Source organism: Abramis brama (assembly GCF_963993115.1).
Source record: "Abramis brama genome assembly, chromosome: 13".
In the NCBI taxonomy this organism is placed as follows: Eukaryota; Metazoa; Chordata; class Actinopteri; order Cypriniformes; family Leuciscidae; genus Abramis; species Abramis brama.
The window spans coordinates 39,121,947-39,142,287 of record NC_139975.1 but is presented as its reverse complement, the minus strand read 5'-3'; the positions used below and the strand labels follow the sequence as shown (position 1 = coordinate 39,142,287).

General features: G+C 41.3%; 1 pseudogene across 1 annotated transcript in view; it reads left to right on the top strand.

Annotated features, from left to right (window-relative positions):
- The window catches only part of LOC311095402 (neural cell adhesion molecule L1.1-like), a 40,349-nt pseudogene that overhangs the window by 10,226 nt on the left and 9,782 nt on the right, over window positions 1–20,341 (top strand). The window contains exons 10-19 of the transcript in view: window positions 1,403–1,561; window positions 2,103–2,233; window positions 2,591–2,714; window positions 9,060–9,175; window positions 9,600–9,822; window positions 9,903–10,025; window positions 10,366–10,542; window positions 10,632–10,745; window positions 15,666–15,806; window positions 15,886–16,011. The product of the transcript in view is annotated as a neural cell adhesion molecule L1.1-like (transcript). The remainder of the gene's footprint in view (window positions 1–1,402; window positions 1,562–2,102; window positions 2,234–2,590; window positions 2,715–9,059; window positions 9,176–9,599; window positions 9,823–9,902; window positions 10,026–10,365; window positions 10,543–10,631; window positions 10,746–15,665; window positions 15,807–15,885; window positions 16,012–20,341) is intronic.

The following is a 20,341-nucleotide window of genomic DNA, read 5'->3' as shown; positions in this document are numbered from 1 at the left end:
CTCAGCAGAGGAGGATTAAACAACTCTACAAACAGCATTACCAGCTCCACTTATTACTGACCAGATTTAAGAATTAACAGAGGTTTAACTCTAAAGTTTTTAATTTGAAGTCACCATAACAGTGATTAGTTTTTCCATTAGTTGGGCTCTTAACTCTTATTATATCTTTTGTCTATAATATACTCTATACTCTATTATACTCTTTTACACTTTAGAGTTAAACCTCTGTTAATTCTTAAATCTGGTCAGTAATAAGTGGAGCTGGTAATGCTGTTTGTGGAGTTGTTTAATCCTCCTCTGCTGAGATCTTCACAGATCTTTTTCTGTTCTCTTCATTCCTTCACTGATTCTGCTTGTTAACAGGCTTATTAATGACTCCATATTTAATATACACAGATTTTGTGGCTCAGATAAGGTCCAGTTCTGGTTTATTTCTTTGCTCTTGACTGACATGTGGCATTGCTATGGCCTGCTTGTGGCCCAGATCCGGCAAACAGGAGTGAGCCGCCCAAGGGCCGTCATTCCACACTGCATGTGGGCCGGATCTGGGACGTCACAATGTGCTATGTGGGGTGGTGATTTTGAATTAATTTTGTATGAGACATGACCTCACCCCTAAACCAGACCGCCAATGGTTTCGCCAATAGGGTGTAAGCAGATCATATGAAAATATGCGTTGCGATTGTACACATTAGCCACCAATTCACCAAAACATAAAATAGTCATGAATTGCCATGAGAGCATTTTGGAGAAAAAATACTTTAGTTTCCAAGCATTATCACTTATGAGAAATGCTGTAATTATGATTATTAATCATAACTCTTTCCCCGCCACTGATAGAGTTGTCCGGCAATCCGTGTTTTCACTGTTATACTGTAGGGGGCACCATGACGCATCTTCTGAAAGAGCTCTGAATCTCCGCATCACAAGCGAAAGAGATGCAGGAACAAGTGATATCATATGTAAGCAGATGCATATGTAAAACAACGCGATCATTAACATTAAACAGCATATAAATAAAAAATCTGGTGTTGATGGACTCAGTCTACTCCATCACAGTTTAGATAATCTTTCTGAATCTGATCTAAATGTAGTCTTTGGCAAAATGAAAATTACCCACATTCAAGTGTTTTAAAAAAGAATGCATAAAGCTAGAATATATATATATATTGTGTGTCTATTGATCCAAACAGTTTGGTCATCACATGGAAGGTGATTAACAATCTTGCACTGGAGAAAAGTCTTCTCCAAAAGAGAGAGCCATATTGCACATGATGAAGAGAAGATTGACATTTGCATCATGTTTAATCTCGTTTTCTTTCTTGCATTTGGAAGGAAATGGAGCGACAGTACTTTAATGGACCAGGTTTTAAGTACATCATCTACTTGCGTCGATTTTCAGCCAGAGAGCCACACTGGAAGAAAAGCAGCGTCTCACATCCTCCGTTCATCGTGAAAGACACTGGGACCTTCATCCCCTTTGAATTTAAAGTTCTGGCAGCCAATGACCTTGGTGCCGGACCAGAACCAGATATAATGATTGGCTTCTCAGGAGAAGATCGTACGTTTCCTAATATCTAGATGAGTTCTTGAAAGCTTAGCTTTGACCCATGCTTTGCTTTATCTTAGCCCAGCATTTCCATAATGTCTAGGTTGCTTTATGCTGATTAGTGCCAGTTTTGTGTTGATCAGAAAGACACAGTTCCTACTTTCTGAGGATTCTCAACAATCCTCTCTTACAGTTTTTCCCAATTATTTACATACATTTGCTGAATCTTTGTTCCAGTTTCCCAAAATTATAATCACAAAACCACAAACGCAAAACTCTAAAAACACTGCATTCAAAACTATTTTAATCACTTTCCAAAATAGTTTTTTACACCAAAATGACAGACACAGAGCATTTGTAACGCTCCAGAGTATTCATGCTGATAAGCACAGGTGAGGAGCCCTCGGGATGGCAATCAGGTACAACCAGGGCAATGGTCGGTACATCAAATTCTTCTCCCAAAAACTCTACATGCCCCAGGTATAGCACTGACTGACCGGCGGCTTAGCAGCAGCTCAGCTAAAGTGGGTGGACAAGTCTTCTTTTGTTTTAGCTGGAGCTCAGCAATCAGGGAGTTGTCCCAGTACCATGACAGAACTGGTTACACGAATGCCGATTAACTTCAGACTCTATGACCCCTCCCCTTTTCATGGCAGAGTTCAGGACAACCTGGAGCTGTTGGAGGTAGGCGGATGGTTTCTCACCAGCGTCCTGAAATGTGTCCATAAATATAGTGAACAGTTCATCCCCATCTTGAACGGTAGCATATGCAGAGTCAGGAGTGCCTAAATACACAGCAGGCAGCGTGCTGGAACTCAATTGCTTGACCATGTCTGCTGCTGGAGGAAGGAGACTCTCGACTATCCTCCTGGAGTGATGGAGGTCGGACACAGATGGGTTCTCCACAGCAGTTCTAGCCCTGACTGCCAGGTGTCGTAGTCAGCCTCATGCGCAGGTCTGGGGAGCCGACCTGAGAATACCCTGAGCCGCTGGTGATGTGCTGCACTCTCCTCATTCTTTACAATGTGCTCTACTGCGTAGAGTGGACCTCAGGTGGATGGACGTCGATGCTGGAACCCCGGCTGCGTAGGATCAGAAGGATCGGTGCGTGGCTCAGTGGCTGACCTGGGAGCAGCAGTGTCCATGAGGGGAACAGGAGTGGCTGGTGGGGGCTGAGTTGATGGCTTCACTGATGGCTCTGGCGGCGCAGGAGACTCTGTGATTGGTGGCTCTTTCACATGAGACGCAGGGTGGAGCTCAGAGACCGAAAGTCCAATCTGAGACATCATTGTTTTGAGCACTTCTGTGTAATCCACCCCAGTTAATTTGACTAAATTCTGCAAATCAGACAAATACAACATAGTTTTAGCTTTAGCAAAGTGCTCTGTATAGACAGTAGATAGCTCCAGAATGTAGGTGTCTTTTTAGCAGAGACAAATGTGTGCGGTAAAGTGGGACGCAGCACTTCCAAAGCCACACCACTGGTAAATTCAACAACGAGCACACCATCGAACTCGGATTCTGGTTCAGAAATATTCTCAATCTTATTTATTGAACCATATTGGTTTAGAAACTCAATAACTTCCTTACCTCCCGGTTCTGTTATGCCCTCCACCAGCACAGCATTTGTTAATTTGATACCACGTTACAAAAACGCATCCATTATTGTTATTGAACTGCAATAAACCCAAATCAATAACTCAAGATACATTAAACACACAAATTCCTCATGACTGGCTATAGTATAGTAGACCAGTATCAGAAAAACTAGGTTCAGCTCCAGGAGGAAAAGGCTGGGTTTAATGAAACACAGACACAAGGTTGCGGTGCCAGGTTGTGGTGTATATTACAGTAAAATAAGATGACAGGTATTTACAATGTGTACATGTGCACATAGGTAGTATTCAGTTCAAAGGTGTTAATGAGCCTATACAAGCAATTTCAGAATTCATACACAACAATCCAAGTGCTCAAAGCCACACACAGTCCACGCAAAGGGCAGAGGCCAATCATTTAGAAGAAGTTCATGAGAAGATCAGTCCATGAGGCCAGTATTAATGTGTGTGAGGGTGTGTGAGGGGAGCAGCGCCTCCTACCGCTCCGGCAGATGCGTGCACTCTTAATCTTCGGCTCCAGGCCTAGTAGCTCGCCATCCATACATAGAACCTGGCCTGTACAAAACAGGACCCAGCAATAAGTAACACTGTTTTCAAGCATCATAACTATATCACCATAATCATATAATACCATAATGTTATCATAGTCACAATTTCATTATTTTATCATCATGTACATGATTCGATTTAAATACTGCATATAGCAATATAAATCATTTAGCAATCAACCAGAGTACTCTTACGCCCGTTTCACACATACTCCGTTTGCAGTGCGTATGCGGTGCGTATTTATTTCCGTACCCATGTTAACAGGTTAGAGCTTTCACACTGCATGCGGGTGCAGTCCGGCGATCCGTTCCAGTTGCGGTGTGTATACAGCAGTGCAGAGATCGTTTCCACACAAGTCTATTTCTGCTGTTCTGCACGCACTGAATTAAAGTGACAGCACAGGGTTCGTGGTCAAAATGAACACAGATTGACATGAAAATGTAGTAATTTCACCATAAATGCATTTAATTAAATACTACTATTTTTCACAGTCATCTTTTTACTTTAAGACCGGGGTAAAGCAAGGAAAACTACTATTTACCTCAACAAGGCGACATAATGAACAACACTCGTCTCACTCGTGGAAGTGGAAAAACAAGTTCTGTGTGACATGCAAGATTTATTGTATAAAGATTTAAATGCAAAAGAAAAGGCATGAGAGTCAGCTGTTATTTGTCAATTTTAAGTTTAATATAAGTAGGCCTACATTGTTAAATATTTTACCACTTGCTTGAGCAACTTAATATATAAATCTATATAGGCTAGAAGTAATGCATTGAATAATTTAAATTGTGCTTAAAAGTGAATACGTCTATTAAAGGGGCATTCCACCCATTTGAACATTCTTTTTTATTTAAAGTGGGTCATATATGTAGTCGAAATGTAAAATACATTTTGAATTTGGTGCCTTCGTGACCGAGGAAAGACAAAAAATAACTTCAGACGCATTTGTATGAAAGACAACAACTCCCACAATGCACCACATTGCACAGCTCCGCAAGCCACTCCCACTAATCCAGAAAGCGCATATCTGCCTATAAGAGAAATCACTCTTCTGTCTACAAGGCTAGCTACCACCAGAGCTTGAAATTCATTTCACACAAAATGTCTAGTTAGTTTGGCGAACTCATTAGTGCATTACTCCTCGTTTGTATTTCTTTCGAAAAGGTGAATTATTGCATGGTACCTGGATGTTCAGTCAGAACATATGCGGTGCGAAACTAGGATAGTTCTCAACACAAACGTCCGTGCCCTCGTCTGATTCAGAGATTTCGTCCAGGAGAAATTGTCATTTCTTTGCTGCAGACGGACTCTATCTCTGTGTTCGTAGCGGTTCGTAGTTGCATAGTGAGATCACCGGCGCCACCAGTCCGCCCTAACTCGAGCCAGTCCGGGCTCCTCGTCCGCGGCAGGCAGGTCTTCTGCCTCGGCTGCTCTTCGCTATAATGCGGATTGTAAAGGTAGCCACAAACACCTGATTCAAGCATCAGACTTCCGAAATCCTTCTATATCATATTGAGCACTCTCCTCCGCTATTGTCATAACTTTACATCTGTCTCCACAGCACCTGTTAGCTTAGCTTCAAACAAGATGGAGGATATTGCTTTCAGTTTCAGAGAGTAAAGTCCCACCCACTGATCTGTGATAGGTCTGTAGCGTGAGCGGGTCCCGCCCCCGGGAAAGATGAGGAACGAGTGTCTGTAGTCTCAACAGAAATCCCCACCTCTTACACTTCCTCCTACAATGACGCAAAATGACGATTTTTGCGTCATTGTAGGAGGAAGTGTAAGAGGTAAATAACGGATTTCTCCCGTCTCAGGGGAAAATGAGAGAGTGTTGCACGACCATTCAACAGTATGACTGGGTTTCTAACAATGCAAAGCTTAATGCAAATGGGTGGAGTGTCCCTTTAAAGAGTGTATATGTGTACAAAGAGAATCGCAATGCTGACAAAATGCTTTTTCGTTTTGAGAATCGCAATGCTTTTTTTTTTTTAAAATAAAAGTAGCTGATAACTTCTGTATTTGAAATAAAAATAGTGAGTATGTGTTTGTGGTCCAGCCGCGGATCAGTCACTGCAAACGCAGCACATGTGAAAGCACTATAGCTCGTGCTGCTCCTGCACCGCACACACACTGCACACGGAGGATGTGTGAAACAGGCGTTATAAATAAACATTATCAGTAAAAAATAGTTCCAAAATACATATCAGCATTAAATAGTGGTTAACCACTTCATAATCACTCAACATTAATATTGCTTTAAATGTCATTAAATATCAATGCATTGTTCATATATAAATTCAACACAAATAAGCACAGAATATATAGTCTGATTTAGTACAATAAAACAAGTACAGTCAGCGCCATCACCGGCTAACAGGTCCATATACAAGACACAAGCGCGCTAGCATTAACATATTATTGTTGTATGATACACACAATGAAACTCACCAGTTCCCGTATCAAGTCACTCAAACAGCACCGAATGGTGGAGGCATCTAAACCGGTTGGCATGCATAACAGTCAAACCGGCAGTTTAGAGTGTTAAAGTATACGTTTACAGGGCTAAACACCTGCAGCAGCTCAAACACCCCGGCTCCCACACACACCCATAGATATCATATATAAACGCTAGATGTCTTATGGCGCAGTCAGTTCCGGCATCACCGTTCGGCCATCTTGTCACAGGCAGGCTTAATGTAAAGTGAGTGATCAGCACGCACACAAATCCTCTTATCTCTCTGAAATCTTGACGGATTTACAAACGGTTTGGTTTCTTACAAACATTATTAACGTGGCTATAATTCTGAATGCTTGAACATGTATGTTATAATTTTTCATATGTATGCAGTGTCATAACTCGCCCTCTGACGTTTATAACAAACCAAACCGTTTGAAAATCGGTAGAAAATTGAGCAAGTTATGGTTATTTAAAAGTACATGCACCATTAAACGAGTGAGCGAGCACACTGTGGCAAGATGGCCGCCCCATGCGGACGTCGACCTCCATTGGCCAGCAGCACGCACGAGACATCTAGCGTTTATATATGATATCTATGCACACACCAGCCAACAAGTGCGGCCATATCTGAAGGAAAGTGACGCAAGCTCTGCGTCAAATCTCGCGATACTAACATAAAGTCTCGCGATAACGTGAACATAGTGTGGAGCAGTAAGAAGGGAAAATAAGGCAGAGAAAATACCTGGGTTACACTATGAATATCCCATCGGTAGGCTTATTAGTCCAGGTGATATGCGAAAATTAGGTAACACTTTTTCATAATAGCATGAAAATTGGTACACATACAGTTTGGGTCACTGAACATTTTCAGAAATGGAGCCATTGCAAAAACGCCTTGTGGCAACCCTGGTGGCCATTTTGCTTTCCGCCATAACTGAATTATGTATTTTTTTATTATATCTGCTGAACCAAACATGATAACATGGAAAATGTGATGTCTACCCCTATGCTTTGATGGTCAAAGATTACAATGATACCATATAAAACATGATCAGGTGAATAGTTAATGGTTAATTTAGTGACATTGTGAGAAGGATTACAATGAAATCACAGTATCTGAGAATATCATCTGGAGCTGGGGTCACACTAAAATATTTTTTAAATCTTATAATATTTTTTAAATGTGAGAGACCACAAACATGACGATAAAAAATAATAGATTTATCCATGTTGTTCCTCTAGTGGAGTGTGTGGAGTGCCGCGATGTGACCAGGAAAGCACAACACACATTAATAAACTCCATTCATAGACAACAGAAAAATCTTGCAAATTCTCGCAAAATCTCTTGCATCAAACGTGACTTTAAGCTAAACAAACATGGCGGATGACCGCCAAGAAGAAATGGTGCTTACAGGGACAGGGACACACCAATCCGGCAGTCGGGCAGTTTTTGATCGTCGGCCGACTTAGTTTTTCCGGTGTGTTCCGCACCGTCAGCTTTCATCAGCGTTCGTTCTTTGGCGTGGGTTGGGTGTGTCCGTTACCTTACAGGAACAAAAGAAAAATGTAAGATGAAATCGCAGACATCCCAAGTCTCCCGGAAGTTCCGGGAATGGGTACCTCCCTGAAATGTCTTTTTGCAGGTAGGGATGTCTGAAATCATGGAGATGGTGTGAACATGAACATGTTACTGTTACTGAGCTGGAGTGAGTCTTTCGTAAGCTTGCTTTCTGATTGGGTATTGTCTCGTTCATGTGATAATCTCCAGAGCTTGAGCGTGTTTGTCAAGTCAAGTCACCAAATTTATATAGCGCTTTTTAGTTACAGTTTACCAGTTTATTAAGCACCCACTGTAAAGGTGTGTATATATTTGTTTACTGTTAGTTGTAACGAGTGTTTTGTGTACTTCGCTGTGTGTGTTGATGATAATGAAAGGGAGAGAGAGAGAGAGAGAGAGAGTTTATGGATGAGACTTTAATACTCACTTCTTATACTGTGTTTATTCAGCTCTTACTGTGATTCTCTGGAGTAAAACTAAAGCTTCATCTTTTGTATGATGTACAATAAACTTCACTGAACTCATCAGTATAACGTTATTTTGGTCATCATTCGGACAGGGTTTGCTTCAACAGGCTGGTATTAATAGTGGATAAAAGCAGATGACAAATAAGTTATAACCGTAAATAAACTAAACTATACCTGTTCTATCTCCATACAGCGTATATTCACTGTCTCTGTGGGCATTATTGTGCGACTCCGAGTCGAAATGAACACCGCAACTGAGAGTTTCTGTTCTGATATTATCAGATGAGATTGTCCTGTGGCTGAAGTCAGTGTTAGTTCTTGTGTTTCTGCTCGTCTCTTTTTCTGCTCTCTTCTTTCCTTCACTGATTTTGTATGTTAACAGGCTTATTAAGGCTGAGAGCATGGCATTGTGATTTGTGTTGCTTTAAACAAGGGCTAAAGAGATTTTATAATTTTGAATGCTGTGCCTGATGTAGAGAACTGTGTGTAGAGTTTTGCAAACAGTGTGATTTACAATTAAAAACTGAGTGTAAAGCAAGACTGAGCCTCCAATTACACAGACTTGGTTTAGGGATTTTGAACATTGTGTTTCAAGGTTTAATTTTAGTGTGTAAACAATTGGGAAAAACTGTGACAGTAAACCGGTAAAATTACCTCTGCTTTGATCCAGATTATGAACACAGTATTTTATAGAAACCTTTTGACAGAGTAACTCAACTCAAAAAAATCAAAGACCACAATGAAACTAAGTTTATGCAACTTTAGTGTGTTATCCTTGACAAAGAAGTTGTAACAATGTTGTATTGCTACATTTGATGTGAAATAAACGCAAAATCAGCTCTCTCAATCTGTCACAGTACCTCTGGAAGCCCCGTCACAAGTGTCAGTCGTCAAGCTGAACAAAACTGCGGTCATGGTTAGATGGAGTGCAGTCACACCAGAATCTGTCCGCGGACACTTGCTAGGCTACAAGGTACACGATCTTAAACCATAATTCAGTTTCTGCACTTGGCTGCTGATTCTCATAGCTGGGTTCGGTTACACTTTTCTTTAGGTGGCCTTAACTACTATGTATTGACATAAGAAAAATAAAACACCTATGATTTTCTGTGTAACTACATGTTGTTCTGGAAGATTCTCATATTTAGGTTTAGGAGTTAGGGTGGGTTAGGGTTATAGGGGTTAGAGTTAGTCTTTAGGGTGATGGTTGGGTTATTTTAAGGATTAACAGAGTAACTACACTTGTTCATTAATTACAAGTATTTTAAAAGTAATATTAGAATGCTCTAAAATATATGTATATAATTAGTAAATTCATAGATGCATACGATATGCATCAAATCGTAGTTAAGGCCACCTAATATAAAGTGTGATCCGGCGTTCTTTTTTCTCTTGAGATCCATCTGAGAAGGAAGGGCCCCAGAACTCACAGCCGAGGCCTGGCAATCCAATCTCCCGTTGTGGACCAGAACAGAGTGATTGAGGTTCCTGAACACAAGGTGGAGGTGGTTGTGAGCGACTTGCAGTTTTACTCGAACTATACTCTGACAGTGGCACCTTTCAACAGCCGAGGTGAAGGTCCGCATTCAGAGGCGCATCACTTCAGCACTCCAGAGGGCGGTAAGGTCACTTTTCTTTGCGGAATGATCCTCTATGAATGTGGATTTAGATGAACTGAACGTGTGCTCCTCGGCATCTAGCTCCCGGACCAATTTCATCCCTGACCTTTGAGAGCCCGTCTGAGACAGAGGTCACGCTGTACTGGGAAGCTCCACACAAACCCAACGGAGAGATCACAGGATACCTGCTGCAACACCTCGAGAGTGGGTCAAACATCCCGATCTATAGACACTCTGTGCTATTGCATTATGAGTCCATCAATTTGAGTATATACTGTATATCCTGAATATATAAGCGTTACAGTCAAAACTTTAGCCATTACAAGTACAACTTCAATGTCAGCAGCAAAGCTGAACTGGTGAGGTCCCAAAATATGTCAGTTAAAAATGGCTCACTATTTGGCCGGTACTGTGTTAAAGTCACCCTTTTTATTCATGATTTTTAAAGAATGAGTTATTGGTCTTTGATGAGCACCTGTTCAAAGGGAAGCTTAATGTAGGGTGTTGTTTGTTCTGACTGGCTTCTGTTCTGTGCTCTGTTCAGTTGTGTCTGGAAGCTCGAGCCCACGGCCGGTGGAGAGCATCGATCTGCCCGCTGTTACTGAGTACACCGTGAAGGATCTGGATCCTCAGAGCCACTACCTCTTCTACCTTAGAGCGCGCAACACCGCTGGCGACGGGGAGCTCATCATAAAGCAGGGCGCCACCTTGCTGGACGGAGGTGAAACTGCACTGCCAACATTTCAGCCTTCTTGTTGTTTGTTGACAATGTAATATTTGTCAAGTCTTATCTACACGTTCCCTCCACAGAACCACCATCTGTAATCAACATGACTGCTGGAGAAACATCGGTCAACCTCAGCTGGGTGCCAGGAGACAGACATCGTAACTTTGCCTTTAGATTCCGTTACATCCAAAAAAGTGGTGAGTTTGATCAAGGTTTAGACAGATCTTTTGATCTACTTATCCTGAAAACATGTGTTTTCCCTCATAATATCATCATATCATAAACGGGGGTTTGACCCGTGAGTAACCCGTGTACCAAATCTCAAAAGCACACACTCCAGTGAAATCCACTGCAAGAAAACCTACACCGCACACTCTTGAAAAAGGGAAGTCTCTGTGCACCCTCCAGGGATAGCCAACCTGCCCGCTCTGGGTCACCCCTGCTCCTGAAACAAAAGAGAAGAAAACCTAACCAAGTAATAACAAAATATAAATACACAAGAAACAACGGTAACACTTTATAATAACTGCACGCTATTAATCATTAGTTAAGCATTACTAAACAGTTAATTCATCATTTATAAAGCATTAATAGACATTAATAAGCATTTTATAAATACAGCTATAAATGCTTTATTCTTGATTTATAAGCATATCTATAATGTGTTTAATAATTGTACTTTCATACTTTATTAATGATCAATTTATCATTTCTAAATGAAGTATAGCATTATTTACAAACCAGTTACATTATTTACCATTATTTACAAACTATGTGTTGTCATTGATTAATAACATCACTTAGAAAGTGTAAGTAAATGTAGTAGATTCAGGTAGTTATAAAGCATTTAGTAGTGGTCAGTTCACTATGTGTGTGAGCTCATCTAAAGTGAGGACTATTTATGCCTTGTAAAGCATTTATAAAGGAGATTTAAAGGCTCACTGATCTTCTAAACAGAAAAAGGAAACAAACACAACACAGTGATACAGAACATAAAAATATTTATCAGCCTTTAAATCTCTTTTATAAATGCTTTACAAGGCATAACTAGTCCTCACTTTAGATGAGCTCACAAAAATAGTTAAGTGACCACTACTAAATGCTTTATAACTCCCTAAATTAACCATGAATTACAGTAGAAATAAATGTTAATAAAGCATTTATTAACACACTAAGTAACTATTACTATATGTCTGAATAGCAATATGTATTTAAACAGTTTATTAATCATTTACTTACACATTCTAAGTGATCTTATGAACCACTAACAACTCCTAAATAACCGGTTTGTAAATAATGCAATACTTCATTTAGAAATGATAAATTGATCATTAATAAAGTATGAAAATACAATTATTAAACACATTATAGATATGCTTATAAAATCAAGAACAAAGCATTTATAACTGTATTTATAAACTGCTTATTAATGTCTATTAATGCTTTACAAATGACAAATTAACTGTTTACTAATGCTTAACTAATGATTCATAGCGTGCAATTATTATAAAGTGTTACCGAAACAACAGCATTAATTATGAATGCTCACAACAATAATCAATTGACACAAAAATAATTAAGAAAATATAACTACACAAGAAACAACCACATTAATTGTGACTGCTCAGAACAGTAATCAATTGACAAAAAAATAAACACACTGAAATAAAGTAAATGTTGCTTACCGGAAATGGCAACAAAAGCACAAAACAGAGAAATCAAAATGCCCAGGAAGACAATTACAAAAAAATATTAATAAATCAAAAGAATTCTGAGAAGGATAACAAATTAGATTAAGGAAATTATATAGCTCATAATATGAGCTGGCAAACACTAAAACAAGAAAAACAAAATCCCCAAAAACAAGGCAAAACGGAGCAAGAGAAAACAAAACCAAAACAAAACAAAACAGCAGCGTCGTGACTACACCATGTCGCGATCAAACGCCCAATTTACAGGCCTGAAATGCACAAGAAACAAGGTTAGCTGACATACTTTCTCTTAAAAGTGGCCATAGAAACATGAGTGGGTTTACGGGACTTCCCGTCTGTAACGGTCACCAGTTGGAGTGCCCTTGAGAACCACCAGAGGGCACTCCACACCAGACTATCTTGTTCACTCACAGACTACATCTCCCATCATTCTCTGCCTGGACTCATCAGCACTCATTATCACATTCACCTGTAACTCATTATCTTGTTTAGTTCACCCCATATAGCCTAGTTCACCCCATCACTCTGAACTATTTAAACTGTTCTCCCAGCTTCCTCATTGTGAAGTCTTGTCTTGTTTATTCCATGTGATTTCCCGTGTATGACCTGGACTGGTTACTGGACTCTGTAACTGGAATCGTTTACTGTGGGTGGGGCCAGAGCTTCACTTCAGTCCTGCCGAGCCTGAGCTTCACCACGTCAGCCCTGCCGAGCCTGAGCTTCACTTCAGTCCTGCCGAGCCTGAGCTTCTCCTCGTCAGCCCTGCCGAGCCTGAGCTTCTCCACGTCAGCCCTGCCGAGCCTGAGCTTCACTTCAGTCCTGCCGAGCCAGAGCTTCTCCACGTCAGCCCTACCGAGCCAGAGCTTCCCCACGTCAGCCCTGCCGAGCCTGAGCTTCTCCACGTCAGTTCTGCCGAGCCTGAGCTTCTCCACGTCAGCCCTGCCGAGCCAGAGCTTCACTTCAGTCCTGCCGAGCCAGAGCTTCACGTCCGTTCTGCTGAGCCTGAGCTTCTCCACGTCAGCCCTGCCGAGCCAGAGCTTCACTTCAGTCCTGCCGAGCCAGAGCTTCTCCACGTCAGCCCTGCCGAGCCAGAGCTTCACTTCAGTCCTGCCGAGCCAGAGCTTCACTTCAGTCCTGCCGAACCAGAGCTTCACTTCAGTCCTGCCGAGCCTGAGCTTCACTTCAGTCCTGCCGAGCCAGAGCTTCTCCACGTCAGCCCTGCCGAGCCAGAGCTTCTCCACGTCAGCCCTGCCGAGCCAGAGCTTCACTTCAGTCCTGCCGAGCCAGAGCTTCTCCACGTCAGCCCTGCCGAGCCAGAGCTTCACTTCAGTCCTGCCGAGCCTGAGCTTCTCCACGTCAGCCCTGCCGAGCCTGAGCTTCACTTCAGTCCTGCCGAGCCTGAGCTTCTCCTCGTCAGCCCTGCCGAGCCTGAGCTTCACTTCAGTCCTGCCGAGCCTGAGCTTCTCCACGTCAGCCCTGCCGAGCCTGAGCTTCCCCACGTCAGTTCTGCCGAGCCAGAGCTTCCCCACGTCAGCCCTGCCGAGCCAGAGCTTCTCCACGTCAGCCCTGCCGAGCCTGAGCTTCTCCACGTCAGCCCTGCCGAGCCTGAGCTTCTCCACGTCAGTTCTGCCGAGCCAGAGCTTCTCCACGTCAGTCCTGCCGAGCCTGAGCTTCTCCTCGTCAGCCCTGCCGAGCCTGAGCTTCTCCACGTCAGTCCTGCCGAGCCTGAGCTTCTCCTCGTCAGCCCTGCCGAGCCAGAGCTTCTCCACGTCAGTTCTGCCGAGCCTGAGCTTCTCCTCGTCGGCCCTGCCGAGCCTGAGCTTCTCCTCGTCGGCCCTGCCGAGCCTGAGCTTCTCCACGTCGGCCCTGTCGAGCCAGAGCTTCTCCACGTCGGCCCTGCCGAGCCAGAGCTTCTCCACGTCGGCCCTGCCGAGCCAGAGCTTCACGTCGGTCCTGCTGAGCCAGAGCTTCACGTCGGTCCTGCCAAGCCAGAGACTGTTCACGTCACGTCTGCCGATCCAGATACTGTTCACGTCACTTATGCCGATCCAGAGACTGTTCACGTCACTTCTGCCGATCCAGAGACTGTTCACGTCACGCCCGCCGAGCCAGAGACTGTTCACGTCACGCCCGCCGAGCCAGTGTCTCCGGACAAGATGGCCGCCGCCGAGCCAGTGTCTCTGGACGAGATGGCCGCTGCCACGTCGCCTGAGCCCTCAGCAGAGATGGCCGCCGACACGCCTGAACCTGAGCCCTCAGCAGAGATTGCATATATATATATATATCTTTACAGTAACACTTTAAATACTGTCATTAATGTATAACTACATGGGAACAAACAAGTAACGCAATATTATCATTTTAGTAACTAACAAGAAACTCTGATTACACTCAGTTTAATGCAGTACTTCACTATTAGCTAATAAATAATTACCATTTTTAATAGCTCCCAGAGTGCTACTAAGAAACTATATTGTAAAAAAAAAAAAACTTTTTAATGGCAGATGTAATCCAGATGAGACTAAAAAGATAATAATTTATTATGTCAGGTAAATGTATCATGCCAATTTCATAATCAATTCAAAGATAATCGATACAAAACATCAAATACTCTGGAATAAAGAGAAGATGCAAACCCAACATTAAGAAATACATGAGGCTGAGGGGTCTCACTCTCAGCCTCACGGGCTAATCTGAAGTACATATAAGGCCCCGAACCCTTTGCTGCATTTCATTATATAGTCAGGACCTCTTTCACTTGGAAACATCTTTTAACAATGGAAATTTGCATTCAGAGGTTACACCTTTGGGTGTAGGGAGACCATTTGTCTAGAGGCCAACCCCTCCCTGTGTGCTAGTTATCCATAAACTCTTAAAAACCTTATTACCTTTTGTTTTACTTATTTGGAAATGAGACATTTGTACCAGTCGCACTGGGACATTTTAAATGATACCAAACATGAAAAATACTCTGTGATAATCATTCACATTAAACTATACATTTTCTTGGGTGATTTACATGTGGTCTCAGCATGTGAGAGGGGGAGTGGGGAAGAGGGGGAGAGATGTGTTCTGAGGTGAGACTTTGCCCCAAAAATGGTGAGTTTAAATGCTAATTTCCAGAGAGGTCCTTTGTCCTCTCAGGGTCTGGTCGCTCTTCAAACAGACTGTCCGGCGGCATTTCCTAATTTCTCAATTCTTACAAAGCTATTTACACTATTTGTATGGCTGAATTGAATTAGTCTCAAAGCTGAACAAGAAAGAGACACTATCAATGATAGAGGTTATGTACAGATGACGCAGCACACATGAGAACACCTCAAAGCCAAATGAAGCTGAACTCAGCAGTGATGATGTTGCTTGTGTGTGTGTGTGTGTGTGTGTGTGTGTGTGTGTGTGTGGTAGACGGTGGTCAGTGGGAAGAGTCTGAGCAGGTGAACTCCACACAGGCCTTCTATCAGCTGCAGGGACTGAGTCCGGGTGTTTGGTACCTCCTGCAGATCTGGCCCAGAAACACTTCCTGGACTTTCAAAACGAACGAACCAGGTACAGGCCAGTCACAACCATCCCTGGATGGTTTCATGGGTTCCATGCTCTGATTCGCTGTGTGCCGTCTCTTTCTCAGAGTTGCAGGAGATGCCCGGTAGCTTGGCCACTCAGGGCTGGTTCATCGGACTCATCAGCGCCATGATTCTGCTGCTGCTGCTCATTCTGTGCTACATCAAGAAGAGCAAAGGAGAGGAGAGCTCAGGTAACACACACTCACACACACACACACACCAGAGATGTTCACACATCTTTCATCTGGAGTCCGAGTCAAAGTCTGAAGTCTTTATCACTGGAGTCTGAGTCAAGAGTCAGAGTCGAGTCTCGAGTCATTTCATGCCTAAAAAAAAAAACATTCTCAAACTCAAAAATCCTATTATTTGTATAATATAAACAAAATATATGTTCTTTCTATTATCTGTTTTGTTTGCAATAAAGGTCCTAAGATATAAGGGATAGCGTAAATCCAGCTTGTTACTTTATAATCCATTACAATGTATAAACAATCATCCTGGCAACAAGACAAGTAGTTATTTTCAAAACAATCGCTCAGTGGACGCAAGATGGCGCCAGTCGCGGTTTGTTATACAGTAGTTTGTTATACAGTAGTTTGTTATACAGCGGCGTTGTTATTGATGAGTCATTATCTGAAAATATCAAACCGCGGAATGTTTAAGTCAATAGAAAATTACTGTATGTATGCTGATGCTGACGCATATGCTATGTTAACCCCCTGGGGTCGGCGGTATACCAGCTCGCTTTTTTTCTTATCAGTTAAAAAGAAATTCATTTTGCTCTGTTGACTTTGATATTACAAACAAGTTTCATACATCAATCGATTCTGTTAAATGTGTATTATTTTTGTGTATACTCACAATAAAAACAAAGTGTTGTGCGTTTTGCCAAATAAAGAAAAATAAACGTGATGTGAGTTCTGCCTTCTCTCTGTCAGTGAAGTCCATTCTGAAACGCGTCCGAAAATGAACAATAACTCAGCGAATACTCAGTCAATCAGGCATACAGACGCACAGGCATGAAGCTTGAATTCTCTTCTTTTAAATGAAGTAATTTATATAAAAAACAAATATTCTCATCTTGTGAAATCTGTATTAAAAGAGAGCGATTCCAGTCGAGCTCATTAGAGCTCATTCAAAAATAATGTGACGACGCCCCGGACAGCGCACGCTATTCAAACGCAAATGGCTGAGGCAATCCACGCAAACCTGTGAACGCCCCCATATCAGCTCGAGAAAACACAAGTTTATTCAGATCATTACTTGTTTACACCGTCTCGCAGCGCTGTGAGGAATAATAATAATGGAAAATGTACCTCAGAAGTGCGGGTATTTCGAGGAGCAAGGATCCGACTGAGCTGAGGAATATTGTAGTAAGTTTTTTTCCTTTTCAAGTGAATCGGGTTTCTGTGTGTGAATGAATGAACGGCAGAGATGCGCGCTGTTTACCACAGCTCGCAAAAAGACAGTTTAAATTTAAATCGCGTGTGTGAATGAATGATGATGTTTTAGCAAACTGTATTGCTATACTGAGATGAGTAAAAATCGACTGAAATATGTTGAAATAAAATGTAGGCTATTTGTATAAGCAACGTATTAAACTGCAAATTAACATTTATATGCCCTAATATTTCATAAAAACAACGTTACAGTCAGGCGAAATATGAAAGACAACATTTTGTTGACTAGATTTGGGTACAGTTTTTACTGTAGAATATACTGCCACATCAAATAAGCTTTTGTTTAGCAATTTCTGCTCATATGTTATATATATAGATATATATATATATATATATTAGGGGTGTAACGATACGCGTATTCGTATCGAACCGTTGGACCATTTTTTCTGCCGACAAAAATTACGTTATTTCAAATGAAGGCGCGTCGCGGGTGGCAAGCAAGCATCAACTGGCAAATGCAATGTAAGGAACGACACTGAGCTACTCTTATTGTGTTTGTGTGGACCGTTATCAGTTTTGACCTGTGAAGCGAGACTCGCGAGCCCTATGCGCGAGCCTGATCAAGCAACACCACACAGCGCTAAGAGACCAGACCAGTAAAGAAAGCATTTGAATTTCAAATGCTTTTTGAAATCGCCACTGAAGTAATAACATCGCTGCGAGATCTAGTGAGAAACATGCACATTTCTCTGTTATTAACGGATCAAACAACGCTGACGTGGAAACCAGGAAGAAACATCGTGCCATGAATGAACTGGCCGGTGTCTACAGATCAGCAACATTCACCGTGGAATGGATTTGCTGTAGTAACACTAACTGCAAGGTATGGAAGTTTGTCAGGAATAGTGGGCTATAATGCTTTCAAGTAACATTAAGTCGGTTTTATTTTGACATTATGAATACAATTATGGCTGCCCTCAAATGTTAATCTGAACTAAAATAAACCTTTGTTTATAACTAGCCTACTACTGCAATATTACATTTCAGTTTGTCCAAGGAGCTGTTTTGTTTTATATGCTCATAAGAAGAGTCAAGTATAGCTCCATTATTGCTCAGTAAAAAAAGCAAAAAATAAAAAAAATAAAAAAATCATACTTTATGATGTTAGTTTCATTAAATAAAATAATAATAATAAAAAAAAATTCAAGGAAATTTCTCTGGCATTTATTTATTTTTGCTGTATGGAAAACGTACCGAACCAAACCGTACCGAACCGTGACACAAGTGTATCCTATCGAACCGAACCGTGAATTTTGTGAACCGTTACACCCCTAATATATATATATATATACATACATGTACATGTTTGTTTTTTGTTTAGCAATTTCTGCTCAAATGTTATATATATATATATATATATATATATATATATATATATATACACGTATATATATATATATATATACATACATGTACATGTACATGTACATATGTATGTATACATACATATATATATATATATATATATATAAAATACTATTTTTGTCAAAAATAAAGTCACCAACTAAGATGTTAGCTGTTCCAATGTTGGCTATATTCAAACTAATGAATACATAATAAAATGTAGGCCTATAATCATTTTTTTACAAAGAAAGAGTACACTTGAAATATTGTTGAAATTGTAATTATTGTTGTAATTGTAACCTTTTTAATAAAATAGCAAAAGATATTTACAAGATAGATGTAAGCAAAATCTTAAATGGTCAATATAAGTCTTCTTCTAAATATATCTTTTGTCCTTGCATTGTGGCTCAGTCAGTGTCACACCTGAATGAATGGCTCATTATGCAGAGTGGGTGGGACATTGTATTCTCAGGTGTAAACCACTCCTCGTTCACGCCCCCCTCGCATATTGGCTTTCCAAGCAAAACCTGTCTTACCCAATTTAAATCAATGTATTGTTTTATGTGAACGATAAAGCAAGACTATTTTCACATAATTTTGAAGCCAGAACTCGAAGCGACAACATCCATTAGTCAAAAGTCTTATTGACACATATTTAGTATGAGTTTTGTGGTCTTATTTCAGCAACTTTCATTTTTATTTTTTTCAATAACCACGCATAAACATTATTCTCTTAAAAATACAAACATCTACATACACAATGTTTAAATATTATGGTAGCCCTGTTTGTGCTATATAGAGTGAATTTACACCTTTGCCATTATCATGTTTATAAATAACTGAAAAAAGCACAAATGTCAGGGCAAGTCAAAACATCCCAAGGGCCCCAAAAACACCCCAGACCCCAGAGGGTTAAGATATGCGCTTAAAAGTTTACGAAAAGTTAAATGTACATATAAGGAACAGCTGGAGGACCAATTTGCAACTTATTAGGTCAGTTGGCAACATGATTGGGTTTAAAAAGAGCCTCTCAGAGTGGCAGTGTCTCTCAGAAGTCAAGATGGGCAGAGGATCACCAATTCCCCCAATGCTGCGGCGAAAAATAGTGGAGCAATATCAGAAAGGAGTTTCTCAGAGAAAAATTGCAAAGAGTTTGAAGTTATCATCATCTACAGTGCATAATATCATCCAAAGATTCAGAGAATCTCGAACAATCTCTGTGCGTAAGGGTCAAGGCCGGAAAACCATATTGGATGCCCGTGATCTTCGGGCCCTTAGACGGCACTGCATCACATACAGGAATGCTACTGTAATGGAAATCACAACATGGGCACAGGAATGGCACGAACACACATCTGGAAAGGCACCATCAATGCTGAAAGGTATATCCAAGTTCTAGAACAACATATGCTCCCATCCAGACGTCGTCTCTTTCAGGGAAGACCTTGCATTTTCCAACATGACAATGCCAGACCACATACTGCATCAATTACAATATCGTGGCTGCGTAGAAGAAGGATCCGGGTACTGAAATGGCCAGCCTGCAGTCCAGATCTTTCACCCATAGAAAACATTTGGCGCATCATAAAGAGGAAGATGCGACAAAGAAGACCTAAGACAGTTGAGCAACTAGAAGCCTGTATTAGACAAGAATGGGACAACATTCCTATTCCTAAACTTGAGCAACTTGTCTTCTCAGTCCCCAGACGTTTGCAGA